Source organism: Mobula birostris, chromosome 3 (genome assembly GCF_030028105.1).
Source record: "Mobula birostris isolate sMobBir1 chromosome 3, sMobBir1.hap1, whole genome shotgun sequence".
Taxonomy (NCBI): domain Eukaryota; kingdom Metazoa; phylum Chordata; class Chondrichthyes; order Myliobatiformes; family Myliobatidae; genus Mobula; species Mobula birostris.
Genome location: NC_092372.1, coordinates 161,113,276 through 161,129,304, shown reverse-complemented (window position 1 = coordinate 161,129,304; position 16,029 = coordinate 161,113,276). Strand labels below are relative to the sequence as shown.

The 16,029-nt window shown below is 41.5% G+C and overlaps 1 non-coding gene across 1 annotated transcript; it reads left to right on the top strand.

The window, feature by feature from the left end:
• The first annotated feature begins 11,328 nt into the window (after positions 1 to 11,328).
• LOC140195757 (U11 spliceosomal RNA) lies at positions 11,329 to 11,454 on the top strand. The gene has a single exon (XR_011885544.1). It is a non-coding gene; the product is annotated as a U11 spliceosomal RNA (small nuclear RNA).
• The last annotated feature ends 4,575 nt before the right edge of the window (positions 11,455 to 16,029 follow it).

Sequence of the window (16,029 nt, the reverse complement as noted above, 5' to 3'; positions counted from 1 at the left end):
TTCAGTGAGAGGGAGAAAGTCTAAAGGAGATTTGCAAGGTAAGTTTTGTATTACACAGAGTGGCAGATGATTGCATTGTGTTGTTAGTAGAGATGGTGAAACCAGATACAATAGCAAAAATTAACTGGTATTTAGACAGACACATGAACAGGCAGAAAATGCAGGAAAATCGCTATTATGGGCCAAAGGGTGTGTTGAGCTATAATGGCTTTTGTTCTATTTTCTAATGTATTTTCTAGTTGGGTTGTACATTACTAATAACTTATTTCTCTGCTGTAACAGGCGTTCTAGTTCTTCCAGATCTGCTAGAAGCTTTCTGTGTGAACACACCCAGTAAACAACTTCCTTACTCTATGCAACACACTATAATTTCAATTTCTTAAATTGAATATTCCACCAACATCCACTTTGCACTAACGTATCTACATTCTCATAAACTTTCAAACAGTCTGTTTCAAATTAAACTTATTGCAGGTGGTGATACTGTGAATATGTTCATGTTGATCTTACCTGATCCAAATTTACACCAGATGGAAAGATGTACTTCATTAAATACAGAAGGTTTGTTTACATGTCCTAATCTCATGAGAATAATATGGAAGCTTCTCTTTTTTGACTTCTCTTCCTTTATAAGTTCATGACATTCATGGGCTTCAGTTTTGGTAACTTCTCTTGTAATGTGCTGTAATGTTTCACTGCTAATGTAATGGTTTCTCTGTAGCAGCAATGTTTGGGTTATGACTAGAGATGACGGGGCTTTAGAACGTGGGGATATCCAATGAGAGGGATGTTGTTCTTCCTTGTGGGTCTGGAAGGGGATTTTGCGGTCTTTTGCCAGGAAAGATGAGAAGAGAAGACGCGAATGGAGAGAGTTGGTAGACCTTGGAGTGGACTTGGAGCGAGGGTCCGAGGGTCGGCTACGCTTGGAGGAGGTCGATAGGAAACCAGAACGCTGAACAGTGAGCTCCAACATTGCACATTAGATTGTTTCATGAGAACGAGCCCTTCACTTTTTTTCTGTTTCTTTATTAATCACATAGTCAAATTAAGAATTATAAAACTCAATCGTTCAATCGCATATTGTGTACTGGTTGTTATTTCGGGGTACTGACTTGTAACAGAGGACACATCGCGCAGCATCCACCTAAACAAGATTTCTTAAGTTTGGCCGGGCCAAGGGCTGCCTTCCCCTAGATTAAGCTGCCAGCCGAACCAAGAGTTACCTCTGGAAGCTTTTCTTTTTTGACTTCTCCTCCTTTATGTGCTTCATGATATTCAAGGGCTTCGGTTTTGGCAACTTCTCTCTTTTAGTTTATGAACACTTTCTTGCTCAGAACTTTCACCTGCTCTTCCTTAAAATACTTCCATTATTTTAACACCAGTTAGCTAGCTTAGAAAATACTGTGGATATTGGTAATGTGAAATAAAGCATGAAATGAACCTGAACAAAATATCCACACACACGACAGAGAATAGAGCAATTGTTCATTTCAATGACTCTTCATCAGAATTTTTGAAAGTTACGATAGACAGTCATCAGTATGAAGCAATAGTTCCATGACTCCTTTTGTCAATGTTACTAGATCATTTGGGTAGTTCTAGTATTTTCTGCTATATTTCAGATGTTGTGTCCTCATTTGCTAGAAATTTAGATCAACCTTGTAAAATTGGCCTCTCCTCAACTGAGGAATTGTAGAATTCTCTGGTTAATCTTTAATCTTTGCTCTAACATTTTCAAATTCAGAAGAACTATGATCCATGAAAATGATGCCTACCAATATTCCTTCAAGACCCCAGCTTTATTTATCAAATAAGTTTAGCCTGTATGCTCTCACTTGTTGGTTAAAGTTGTGGTTAAAACAGACTCCAGAAATGATTTTAATAACTCAATGCTCTCTATGTCCTTAACACTGATTGCCCTTGTTTATATTAGAGCAGTAGAAACTACTGCCCTATTCCTTTTCAGCTCCAAAATTTACCCTTCTATTTGATGGTTTGTTGATCTAGGTTATATTTACAGCAAATAATTTCACCTTTTTGTTTTTTCCATTCTACCCTTAGCTTCCTTTAATGATCTTTCTAGCATATCAGTTTTCCTCAAGCTTATAGTGTGATTCCCATACCCTTTTATTCTATCAGTCACTCTACCCAAAAAATATAACGAAAGATAAATTACTTTATTATGTTTCCATCTGATTCTCATCACGGCAAACATGCATGCTTTGCACAACCACTAAGCTATCTAGTCCTCATGTGTTACAGCTATAGAAAAAATGCTGCAGGATATGCATTCATATTCAATAATGTATCAGTGTTATTCCCATTTGTTATCTGACTGTTTCATTAAAGGAAGATATATCCCTATTTAATCACTAATCAGCAAAAAATAAATAAAGGAATAAGAGATTCCAAATATTATGTATATACGATTACAAAGAATATACATTTCTAATTTCTGATACCTATAGGTGAAACTCCCTGACACTGGACTGGTTTTGAAAGGTAATCATCAATCCATTTTTATGTAGTAAACCTTAGAAATATAAGGAATGGGATTGAAACAAATGGTAGGCAGCCATTGTTGTTTGTCCCACCATCTGAATCCTGGTCTGAGTCTGTGTTAGCCATCTTGTTATTTTCCTTAAATTTTTCCCAAACTCATAACCCTCTTCTTCCTATTGACAGGATACATCCAATTTACTTTTGAATGCTTTAACTGAGGCATTACTCACTGCTGCAGATGGCAGTCTAGAAGTCAATAATTACATGCATGAACAAGTTATTTCTCTTGTTAAATTTAGCTTATTCTTCTTTAGTTTATAATCATCCCTTCTGTTCTCTAAACTTATTTTGGCTTAAATACTTAGAAATATTCAATTATTTGCTCCCTTCTAGTTATCTGTTGCCTCATTTCACAGTAAACAACAAACAATATGGCATATCCCTTTCCAAATTTTAGTTTTCATTTTATCAAACTTAATGATATTATAAACCCAATGCTTAAGTCTTCCTTTTCCAAAAAAAATCTTCAGTAGTCAATGATGAGTGGTAGGACAAGACATCTTAGCTATCATCTGGATGGATTGAATTATTAAAAGCCGTGAGGTAATGTTACAACTCGAAAGACCTTGGTCAGACTCCACTTAGAGTACCGTGTTCAGTTCTGGTCATCTCACTACAGGAAGGATGTGGATACTATAGAGAGAGTGCAGAGGAGATGTACAAGGATGTTGCCTGAATTGGAGGGTGTACCTTATAAGAAAAGGTTGAGTGAACTTGGCCTTTTCTCCTTGGAGTATGGAGGATGGGAGGTAGCCTAATAGAGGTACATAAGATGATGAGAGGCATTAATTGTGTGGACAGCCAGAGGCATTTTCCCAGGGCTGAAATGGCTAACATGAGGGGGCATAGTTTTAACGTGCTTGGAAATAGATACCAAGGGGGTGTCAGGGGTATGTTTTTCCACACAGGGAATGGTGGGTGCATGGAATGCACTGCCGACGGGGGTGCTGGAAGCAGATATTATAGGGTCTTTTAAGAGCCTCTTAGATAGGTATATGGAGCTTAGAAAAATAGAGGGCTATGTGCTAGGGAAATTCTAGGCAGTTTCTGGAGTAGGTTACATGGTCGGCACAACATTGTGGGCCGAAGGGCCTGTAATGTGTTGTAGATTTCTATGGTCTATAAAATTAAATGTGACTTATAGGTACCTGGAGACCTTGCGAAAAATGTCAGGTCCAGGTGGATTATATTGGTAAGTATTTAATGAATGAAACAAGAAAATATTCTTGCTGAAATCCTTGGAGAAATCTTGGAAATGGGAACAGAATTGAAAAGAAAGATGAGCAAACTTCTTTTTCCAAAGAAAGGGGCTTTCCTTCCTCCACCACCAACACTGCCTTCAACCCAACCTCTTGCATTTCACACACATCTGCCTCACCCCATCCTCCCACTACCTCACCAGGGATAGGATTCTTCTTGTCCTCACCTACCACTCCCCCAGCCTCCATGTCCAGTGCATAATTTTCCGAAGCTCCCGTCATCTCCAACAGGATCTCACCACCAAACACATCTTTCCCTCCTCTCCCCAATTTCTGCTTTCCACAGAGATCGTCCTCTGTGTGACTCCCTTGTCCATTCACCCCTCCCCTTTGATCTCTCTCCTGATACTTATCCTTGCAACCTGCCCCTACATCTCCTTCCTAACTGCCATTCAGTACCCCAAATAGTCATTCCAGATGAGGCGACACTTTACCTGTGAGTCTGTTGGTGTCATCAAATGTATCCTGTGCTCCTTATGTAGCCTCCTGTATATTGGTGAGACCTGACGTAAATTGGGAGACCACTTTATCGAGTACCTACGCTCCATCTGCCAGAAAAAGTGGGATCTCCCAGTGGTCACCCATTTTAATTCCACTTCCTATTCCCATTCTGACATGTTAGTCCAGGCCTCCGCAACTATTGCAATGAGGCCACAGTCAGGTTGCAGTAGCCTCGAACCTGGTGGCATGAACACTGATTTTGTGAACTTCCGGTAATGCCACAACCACACCCCCCCACCCCCAACTTCACTATTCCCCAATGCTTAGGTCCCACATCACCAGTTTCAGGAACAGTTATTACCCTACAGCCATCAGGCTCCTGAACTTCATTCACTATTGCTCTGAATTGATTCTATGATATTTCGATTCAATTCCATGGACTCTTTACAACTCATCTTCTCAGTATTGGATTTATCTGTGCAGTTGGTTTTCTTTTTCACATTGGTTGTTTGCCAGTCTTTCTTTATGTATAATTTTCATACAATTCTATTATATTATACTTTTCCTGTAAATACCTGTAAGAAAATAAATATTAAGATAGTATATGGTAATATTTATGTACGTGGTTAATAAGTTTATTTCAAACTTTGAAGTTTTTCTTTGCTACCTTTCTTAAATAAAGGCACAACTTTCACCACCATCCAGTCTCTAGCTCTTTATGTGGGGCTTACGATGATGCAGGTATCTCAGACAGGGCTCCTGCAATTTCTTCTTCAGTCTCCCTCATTGCTCTTGGCCATACCTAGCCAGGCCCTGGAGAATTGCACACATTCATATCTTTAAAGACATCCAGCACCTCCTCTGTCTCCAATACAGATATCTGCAAACCTCTCTGCTTACTGTTCCTAGTTTCAAGTCTTCTAAAGACTTCACGTCTTTCCCTATGTTAAAAACAGAGGAGAAAAATTCATTAGAGACCTCGTCCATCTCATACAGCTCCGCTTTGGTCCTTGAAAGCCCCTTTTCTCTCTTCGGCTACTCTTAGTTAACCTCTTTATTTTCCTTAATATTCTAGGAATTTACTTAATCTTCTTGGCCAAGTTGCCTCATGTCTCATTTTCCCTCTCCTGATTTCCTTCTTGAGTATGCTCCTATATCCTCTATGGTCTTCTGGGGATTTGCTTGCACCTGACTCCAATGTTCCCTCTATGGTATGCGTGTGTGCGTGCACACACATCTTTTGCTACTAGCACACAAAGAAATTTAAAATGCACATAAAAGGTTGTCACCCTCTACCTCTGGCACATTAAGTATATTTCATGCTCATACACAATCACATTTCCTTTTTCGTTCTCTGATGCAGTTGGTGTTGACAATGTGGGGTTTGCGATGATTTGTCTGCAGATTTTAAAACAGGTTTATTTATAAAGTTATTAATTCACTATGTTGAATTACAAAGAAGCAAAGGTTGTGAAGTGCAAAAGAACTGTTTGCTCATTTAAAGCAGAATGGCTTAATGAAACAGTAAAAATTGCTACACCAATAGCGCATGAGGTCAAGAAAAATACAGAAACTAGGGTGACTTGTGTGTATTGTCGTGATACAAAAGTTGTTGGAGAATTTGCAAGTGAGAAGAAGTGGAATGGTATTTGGACACTTGACTTTTTAAAGCATTATTTAACAAGCAAAACACATATGGATGGTGTGCAAAAGCTCCAGCAAGAAAATCCTTCATTACACACTACAAGCTTGCTACATGTGTTTTGTGAGAATGCAGATGTATGAGAGTGAAAATTATCAAATCAGGAGATCAATTTTTTTATTGACAGTGCTTTACTAGCTGTTAAAATGATTACCTCTGTATATAAAATTCAGTGTGCACATGTTATTGTAACTGGGCAGAAAATTGCACAGCACAAGGTTTTTGTGCACACTGGTCATTATCAGTTTAAAGTAACATTGCCTGACAAGATGTCTTCTTGTTCCTGGGGCCAGTGCCACAATATCCCTCATCATCCTGGGTTCCCTAATCCCACAAACCTTGCCCTTCAGTCTAATAGAACATACAGACTTTGAAATTGAATTCTCAATAGCTCATCTTTAAAAGTCTTGCCTGTGGTCCCTTCAACCCCAAATATTCTACTACAATCAACCTTTTCAAACTTTTGTCTCATATGTCAAAATTTGCCTTGCCCTAATTTAGAACTTGAACCTGTAGACCAGTTCTGTCTCTTATCATAACTATTTTGAAGCTAATAGAAATATGAATTATGATCCTAAGTTGCTGTCCCATTGTCACCCCAGTCACTAGCCCCGCCCTAGTGCCCAATAGTAGGTTGAAATTTGCCCTCTCCCTAGTAGGTCCCTCTGTATATTGCTTAAGGAAAGTTTCCAAAATGTAATTAATGAATTCAAACCCATGCAGGTTGAACACCCTTTACTCGAAATTCCAAAACCGAAAACTTTCGAAAACCAAAATTTTTATGAGCGCTGACATAATGTCACAAACTGAAAATTCCACAAGGCGCTGGGAAGGTTCCCAGATGATACACAGGTTTTGTGTACCACAGGCAGTTCTGAGAGGTGACCTCACACTTGTAATGAACAGAAATTAATGAAAAATAGAAAATAACTGTATAAAGTGAAAAATGAAGATCTTGAAAATGTATTGAGAGAGTGGATTCATTAGCATTGGAATTAACCTATACCACTTAATGGTACGCTGATCATGATACAAGTAAAGACCTGTTATGAACTGAAAATGAAAGGAAATTGAAAATATTCACCAGTCTGGTTGCAGAAATTAAGAAAAAGCACAGCATTTAATTTTTTAAAAAATTGTGGTGATAAAGATTCTGTTAATCACAAAGCCACAGAGAAATTCACTGATGAGCTAGCCAAGATCGTCATTGATAAAAATCTAACATGCTGAATGGCTGCGTCAGTGTATATGTGTGATGTACAAGTGTAAAACCAAGACTCCTTTCTGGTAGAACATAAACGCAGAGTCAGGAATGACGGCAATGCTAAGCATTCACTGACTGTCCGTCTGGGAGGCTGAGGTAGTTCAGATGGTTCAATGTACATACTATTGCTTCATGCAAAAACTTATTAAAAATCTTATATAAAACTACCTTCAGGATAAAATGTATAAGCTGTATATTTAATATAAATGGATTTTATGTTTAGACTTGGGACCCATCCCCCAGCTCTCTTGTTATATAGATCAAATATTCCAAAATCTGAAAATATCTGAAATCTGAAACACATCCAGCCCCAAGCATTTTGGATAAGAGGTAATCAACATTATTAGCCCTTAACAGTGTGGCAGTCCTAGTCTATATTAGGAAAGCTAATATCCCTTATTATGACAACCTGTGACATTCCTCTTAATCAAAAATTCAAATCCCCTCCTCTTTTTCCTCAACCTATACCTTGCTTAAAGCACTTGAACCCCAGAACATTAAGCTACCATAAATGTCCCCACTTAGCCATGTTTCTATAATGACTATAATGTCTTAGTCCCAGGTAGTTAACCAAACCCTCAGTTCATCTAACTCACTTTTCATATCTCTTCCACTGAAAAGTGATTTAATCCAAAAAGCTTTCCTGCTTGCTTGTCACTATCCTGCCTATTATCATGTCTATTTAGTTTGCTGTCACTGTCTTCTGCATTCCAATGGTCCAAAAATCCCTGCCTTTTACATAAATTTTTCAATCATGCATTCATTTGTATATCTTCTTAATCCTACTCACGAGCATATACCTCTGGAAGTAATCCAGAGATCTTTCCTCCTGCTTTTTAACTTCTTCCCTCGCTCCCTCTATTCACTCTACAATACTGTATGCCTTTCTCTCCCTACAGTATGTCACTTGTGTCAGTGCGCAAGTGACTTCTGGCTGCTCACCCCCATGCTTGAGCATGTTCTGTAGCCACTCCATAGAATAGAGAGGGAGAGAGAGTGACAGAAAGAAGATAGAGGGCTGACAGAATGGGGAGAAACAAATAAAAAGGATAGGGGAGAACACAGAGGGGAGAGGTTACCAGAAGTTAAAGCGATCTATGTTTATGCCATCAGGTTGGAGACCATGCAGACAAAATATGACGTGTTGCTCCTCCAGCCTGCATTTGGCCTCCAACCTCCTGATAGCCACCTATTTCAATTCATCTTCCCATTCCCATACCAACAGGTCAGTCAGTGATGTCCTCTACTGACAAGAAATATGGGCATGATTAAGCAAAGAGCTAGATTGGAGGGATAAAATGCATCAATATTAATGCAAGAAATTTGACCACTGAGGCAGTTAAACACTGAGTGCTGAACAATATATGGGAATATGATATTGTTGGAATCATCAAATGTTGCCAAATAATGGACAAGTCTGCAAATTCATCATCTGAGGATAAACATCAGTGCTTCCAAATCTCTTTTAGCCCAATACCCCGCCCCTTCCACAAAGCACCTATGCCTCTCTTTGGCACAATATACTTACTGGTGCCCCCAGAGTGTAAAAATATGTCTCCTATATGGTAGCATGAGAAAAATGATTCTGCCTTAAATTTTTATTTGCCTTTAAACCTGGCTTACACAGTACCTGTGTGATGTACAGCAGCTTCAACATCAATGTAATCCTTGAGCTTGGTGGTTTTTAGCCAGAGTTGAGATATCTGGTTCAAGTTCTGACAGTAAATGCCTTAAGTACCCACACTTAACAATGTCCAAGCGGTTTCTGTTTTTTGTGAGTATATGGTTCTCTGAACTGAAGCCTCTTTCAACAAGGTAGGAGGATGGAAATGCAATGAAGAGCAGTTTGCCTCTTCTCCAAAGACCAGGATACTTTGTATGACAGTGTAGCCACATACCACAAAAGCTGACATTTTTGAAAGGCATTTCTGCATCTTCATCATTCTGAATTTCGATAAAACTTCTTGCAAGCTCTTTTCCTGTTCTCCAACCTTGCAAAGAAATTGATTAATTACCCAGTCAGGAAATTCCAGATTGTTCAAATCCTTGAATCAATTCTGAAAATCCTTCAGTGACTGCAGGTGTAAGCAGTATTCTTACAAATAACCATCTGTGAAAGATAGTTGCAAACTTCCCATGCAGGGAGACTGTGAGAACATTCTCCTCCCAATGTTTTGCTTATATATTTCCAATTTTCCAAAATAAATGGACACTGCACTTTTTGCCTGGATTAAGTTGAAATTTACACCCTGTAGTTTCATGTTTAGAATGTTCATTTTGTTGCACAGATCAGCTAGGCATGCCATATCTCCACATAGAAGTTCAATCTTGTTTCCTAAGCTCTTGTCGACTTTGAGCAAAAATTCAACCACAGTGTCTAAGAGATCAAAGAAACATTTTAAACAGCAGCCTTTTAACAGTCAACGCACTTCAGTGTGAAGAGTAAGTGTTCAAACTCTTCATCATTATCTTGGCATAACTGGCAAAATTAAGGGAATATCTCCGCTATCTAAAGGTAGTCATAGCCAAAGGGTGGTAGTGGGGACGAGCTCCCACTGCTAAACAAATGCACTTCATGGCGTGCGTCTCAAACAGCCTCTGACAACCAAGTCCAACTCCTGGCCTTCACGTTCTTATGCCCGGTGGTGCTGTTCTCACTGACAGGAGAAGGGGCAAAGGCAGGCCATTGGCGCCTTAAAACCAGTTGCTCCGGGCAGATGGGGCTCATTAATCATGGATGGTAGCTCATCTAGAAGAGGGAAAACTCCGATTTCAAACCTCTGCTGCCTTGTAGGAAAAAACCTGCTCACGGAAAAGGCTTTGGGAGTAAACCCCGAGGAAAAATCCGGAGTCGGAGTCTCGAAGGCGGTTGACTGCTGTACGCAGCACTGGCACAGCAACTCCTGCTGGCACCAAACTGTATCGACTTTCATCGTTCCTTTGGACCTGTCATCAGCGTGGAGGTGCATGGGCAACAGACGGATCTCCATATCAACTCTGCCCTGACGTGTGCCCTGGAGAGACCAGTCACAGTAACTACCAGAGGTGCAGCACCCATGGTCGACACGACTGACGGAAGCCACACACACACAAGGGATGAGCTTTAATTTTGTTGATAGCATCAATTACAAGAGTCATGCTTGAAAAAAGTCATTGCTGAGGTTTTTGGCTGCAGGATGTTGACGATGAATTACACAATGGATTGCAAACAGACTTGGAATTTCTTTTTCATAGATGCCACTAAACCAGCATGGCGACTTGTCATATATGGTGCTCCATCTGCTGCACAAGAATTCATGTTCCTAATCGGAATACTTTTATCCTCAATATACATTGTGAGCTCATTGTAGATTGATTCTCTGTTGATATTTGTTTTTAACTTTTCACAAATAGAATCTCTTCATGAACTTTTCCATTTTTGATAAACTGTACATATGCCGTTAGCAATATTTCGTACAGTCGACTCATCCAGTTTTATCCCAATTCTTTTTCTTGTACCTTTGTGTATCGGTGATACTCAATGTTTTCACTCATTTTGTCAATATGACAAGCTACAGAGTTATTACTCAGAGGAATTGATTTTAAAATACTGGTATTCATTTTGAAAACAATGGTGAGCACTTCGGATATAGCAAGCATTATTAATCTTTCACCAGTCGTATGAGATTTTCCACACTTTGCTATCATTTTGGAGATGTTATAAGATGCAATGAGACCACTATCAAGGTAATTTTTAGCTTTCTTGGCAAATGACTTGAGTGTGCAATGCTTTTCAAATGCTTCTTTTATCTTCTGAAACTGAGTAATACCATAAGTAGCCTTTACGGGGTGTTTTTTATGGGAGTGTTCCTGCAATCTTGATGGTTTCTTGGCTTCATTAGACTGTAAAGTATTACAAAAAAGACATATGGAATGTCGCTGATCTGATGGGAATGGAATAAAGTTGTCCTCTAGGTACAGGATATTGCATTGGCCACTTTCTGTAGTTTCTGTTTCTTAGCAGGAATAAAATTCAAGCCTTCACAACTTTCTGACTCCTAAAGATCACGCCATTTGTATTTATCTGTCATTAACAGGGCAAAATTAAAATTAAAAATTAGGGAAAGATTTTCTGCCATGAGTGGCACACGGGTGAGGTCTCGCGCTTTGTCCGCGCGGAATCGATATCAAGAGATTTCGGATATTAAAATAAAATTTTTAAAAATTAGCACATAATGGGAATGTTGACAACAGCAGCAAGTTGACACGGTCGGTCAGGTGTCATACCTCAAGTTAGGGTGCCACTTACCACTGCCCCCCCAAGAATCTTTAATGCCCTTGACAACCTTTATTTCCCTTACTGCCCCCCCTCCCTCGATGGGAATCACGGATATACAAACCTGTAGATGCTTCACTGTGATGGTAGAAGGGCGATAAAGCAGAAGGGGTCATAAACATTGAGGAAGGAGACCATCACTGCAATATTGAGGGAGACTCCTAGATGCTCATTTGAGTATAGAGATTGGGATTATACTACTGGTCTCTTAAATTTCATTTGGATACAAAGTAGCAAATATAAACCGTAGAACAAATTACAGAACTGGAGCTTCAGTACTCAATGTTGTGCTGACCGTTTAACTTACTCCAAGATCAACCTAACCCTTCCCTCTCATAGTACTCCAATTTCTTTCATCATGTGCCTATCTAAGAGTCTCATAAAAATCCCTAACATAACTGCCTGTTCCACCAACCCTTGCAGCATGTTTCCTACACTTATCACTCTCTGTGTAATAAAACTGTCTCTGACATCCTCCCTATACTTTCCTCCAATCACCTTCAAATTATGGCCTTTTGTGTTAACCATTACTTCTCTGGGGAAAAAAAGATGCTGTCTGTCCATTCTATTTAGCCTCTTATCATCTTATTCAGCTGTATAAAGCCACATCTCATCCCCCTTTGCTCGTAAAACATGTCCTTCAATCCAGGCTGCATCCTAGTAAATCTCCTCTGCACCCTCTCAAAAGGCTCCACGTCCTTGCTATAATGAGGTGACCAGAACTGAACACAATCCTCCGACTGTAGCATAACCAGAGTTTTATACAGCTGCAACATTACCTTGTGCCTCTTGAACTCAATCCCGTAACTAATGAAATCTAGCAAACCAAGTACATTCTTAAAGAACCTATGCACTTGCGTGACAACTTTGAGGGGCCACAAGATCCCTCTGTCCCACCACACGGCTGAGAATCCATCTCCAATGGGATCCTACCAACAAGCACATCTTTCCTTTCCTCACCAGTTTCCATTTTCCGCAGGGATCCCTTTGTTCTTTTATCCCTCCCCACTGATCTTCCTCCTGGTACTTAACCTTGCAAGTGGAACAAGTGCCATACCTGTCCCTACATCTCCTACGTCACTACCATTCAGGGCCCCAAACAGTCCTTCCCGATGACACTACACCTGTGAGTCTATTGGGATCGTCTACTGTATCCGGTGCTCCCGCTGCGGCCACCTGTATATCAGTAAGACCTGACGTAGATTGGCAGACCACTTCGACGAGCACCTACACTCTATCCACCAGAAAAAGCAATTATCTCCCAGAGGCCACCCATTTCTCATATGTCAATCCACAGCAATAACACCACACTCATGTTGGAAGATCAATGCCTTATGTTCTGTCTGGGTGGCCTCCAATCTGATGGCGTGAACATCGATTTCTCGAACTTCCAATAATTGCCTCCCCTTCACTATTCCCCCATTCCCATTTCCCTCTCTCAGCTTATCTCCTTTCCTGTCCATCACCTCCCTCTGGTGTTCCTCCCCCTTCCCTTTCTTCCATGGTCTTCTACCATCTCCTATCAGATTACCACTTCTCCAGTCTTTCATATTTTTCACCAATCAAATTGCCAGCTCTTTACTTCAACCCTCCCTCTCCTGGTTTCACCTATCACGTTTCACCTTGTACTTCTTCCTCCCCTCCTTCCACCTTTTCTGCTTTGACTTCCCATTTTTTTCCCAGTAATGATGAAGGGTCTCGGCTCAAACATTGACTCCGTATTCTTTTCCATTGATGCTGCCTGGCCTAGCGAGTTCCTTCAGTATTTTGTATGTGTTGCTTGGAGTTCCAACATCTTCAGATTTTTTTGTGTTTCTGCTAAGAATCCTATCATTAACCTTGTACTCTGCCTTCAAATTTCACCTTCCAGAATGAAACACTTCACACGTTTCCAGACTGAACTGCATTGCCACTTCTCAGCCCATGTCTGCATCATATCAATGTTTCATTGTAACTTATGACAACCTTCTACACTATGCACAACACCACCAATCTTCTTGTCACCTGTAAACTTACTAACCCACCCGTCCACTTCCCCATTCACGTCATTTATGAAAATCACAAAGACCAGGGGTCCAGAAATGGATCCCTGTGGAACACCACTGCTCACCAAACACCAGGCAGGATATGCCTCATCTGCAGCTAACCTCTGCCTTATGTTGGGCAAGCCAATTCTGAATACACGCAGTCAAGTTTCCCTAGACTCCATGCCTTCTGACTTTCTGTATAAGCCTTAAAAAGGGGAACCTTATTGAATGTCCTACTAAAATCAATATACACTACATCCACTTCTTCACATTCATAAATTTGTGTTGTCTCTTCTTCAAAGAATTCAATCAAGCTTGTGAGACATAGTTTGTCCCTCACAAAGCCTTACTGACTATGTTTTTCAGAATGCTTGTAAGTCCTGTCCCTAAGAATCTTCTCCAATAGCACCAGAAAACAAATGTTTTGTTTCCTGAATTCTTCTGGGTGTAACTTATGGATTTTGGGCTAGTGATCATGAAAATCACCCTGAGGTTTCCCTATCACACACCATTGTCTTGTAATTGCCTATGTAACGGTCAGGTCTACTGGCTCGTGTTTATCTAGAGGAAACCCCGTCCGTGTCTCACGGTTTGCGTAGTTGCTGTGTAATGCCACCTGGTACAAACTCACACATCAAATATCGGACAGCACACATTGTACGATTTACAGATTACACTTTATAAATCTTACTGGAACTATGTAATCAATAAAGATACAATATAAAAGGGAAAGTAAAAGGTGCCAGACTTATCAGAGTTCAACCACTTTGTGCACAACCGTTGGAGCTCAATTAACGGGGTCCTCTTCCCACTATTCGATCCCCTCCGACCCCCTCGGCTCGCCGCTCGGGACCAACCACAGTGGTCAACCAGAGCGCGCCCAGAATGTTCTTCCCCTTCGGGTCTCCTCCTGAAAAGCCCACCAAACCACACGGTTCCCAGCCATATGAGACAGGATATCACCCACAAAAGGAATAACATGGATACTTACTGATTCATTCTCTCTCTTATCAATAATATAACCCAAACAAGCAGAGAGAGAGAGAGAGAACTCCTTACATCGCAGTTATTATTACAGAAAAGCTATTTTATGAGCCTTCACAGTAACATAAAAGAAGAAACCCCTTACACTCTCCCCCCACCAAATAAAGTCATGTCCTCATGACATTAAAGGAGTTCACTAATCCTCCTTGCAAAACACAAAACCCAACCCAGGTGCGTAAAGCAGTGACATAACTTCCCAAGGCGGTAGAGATCACACCCTGTTCTCCTGGCACTACATAGGTCAACCTCTCCTGGGGGGTTCTTACTTCTCTGAGACCTCGGTACCTCCTCTGGTGACCCTTCCAGCTCAGACACCACTGGAGACGCCCCGGGTCTACCTGTCGAACCTTCGCCCGCTCCCTCACTGGGATCCCTCCTCAACTCGGAGCCCTCTGTCTCAGGTTCTGGTTCCACCCCTCTCTCCCTCCAAGGCCAGCTGTATCCCAGGCTGCCCCCCAACACACTCCCTCCTCTCATCTTACTTAGTGGGGGAAGGGTCAGGAGCCTCTTCTTCCAGTACTGGGGAATTAACAAACAGAAATAGGTACCATACATCCAAATCATCGTCTTCCAAATCAGTATCCCTTTCCGGGGCAGGGCCTGGGCCCATGTCCTTTGCGGTGGGCTCTTCCTCCGTCCCACACCTCCGCAGAGTCCCCATACTAGTTGGAAACTCCAATTCGGGCTCTTGGAACAACTCACATCAAATTTGCTCTGAGAAAAGACATCTTCTAGCTTCAATATCTTCTCCACCAGCCTTCTCTTATACTCTGACGGATCAGGGGAGTCCTCAAAATTAAAGGCCTCCTCGGTCAGGTGCCCCCTGTTCTCCAATAGCTTTCCTCCCGAGGGCCTCACAGGGGCGCTAGACATCACCGTCACCAGGAACAAGTGCACGAGGGGCATCCCGCGCTTAAAGGTGATCTCCCTCTCCGTTGTGTTCCTTACAATCACCCCCATCCGGCGTGCCTGTACAACCAAGGGCCTCTGCAATTCAGATCTCACCAGCACCCCAGCCGGGAACCAGGACTCCCCTTCAAGGTCTTCCAGAGCGTCTACTAACAGGGCCTCGCCCGCTGGTACTCTGGGGGTCCCCAACACTAATGCCACATCCCCTGGTCGCATCACTTTAGGCCCCGCTTGAGTACACCACACAGTCTCTCGTTTGAACCCAGGATCCAGCCCCCTGTCGTCACCCGCTTCTTTGAACACCGCTTGAAACACTGGGTGTACCGAGAGGGTCTCCAGAAAGTTCTCCCTCACCTTCTCCTTACAGGCTTCCAGGAGCCGTCGCACAAGAGGGGTGTTAGTATCCACCAGAAGGGCAGTGCCACCTGCTTCCACTGGATCTGGACAAACCAACACTAACGTCTCAAGGGCTTCCATCACTCCCACATCGCCCTCCAAGAATTCCA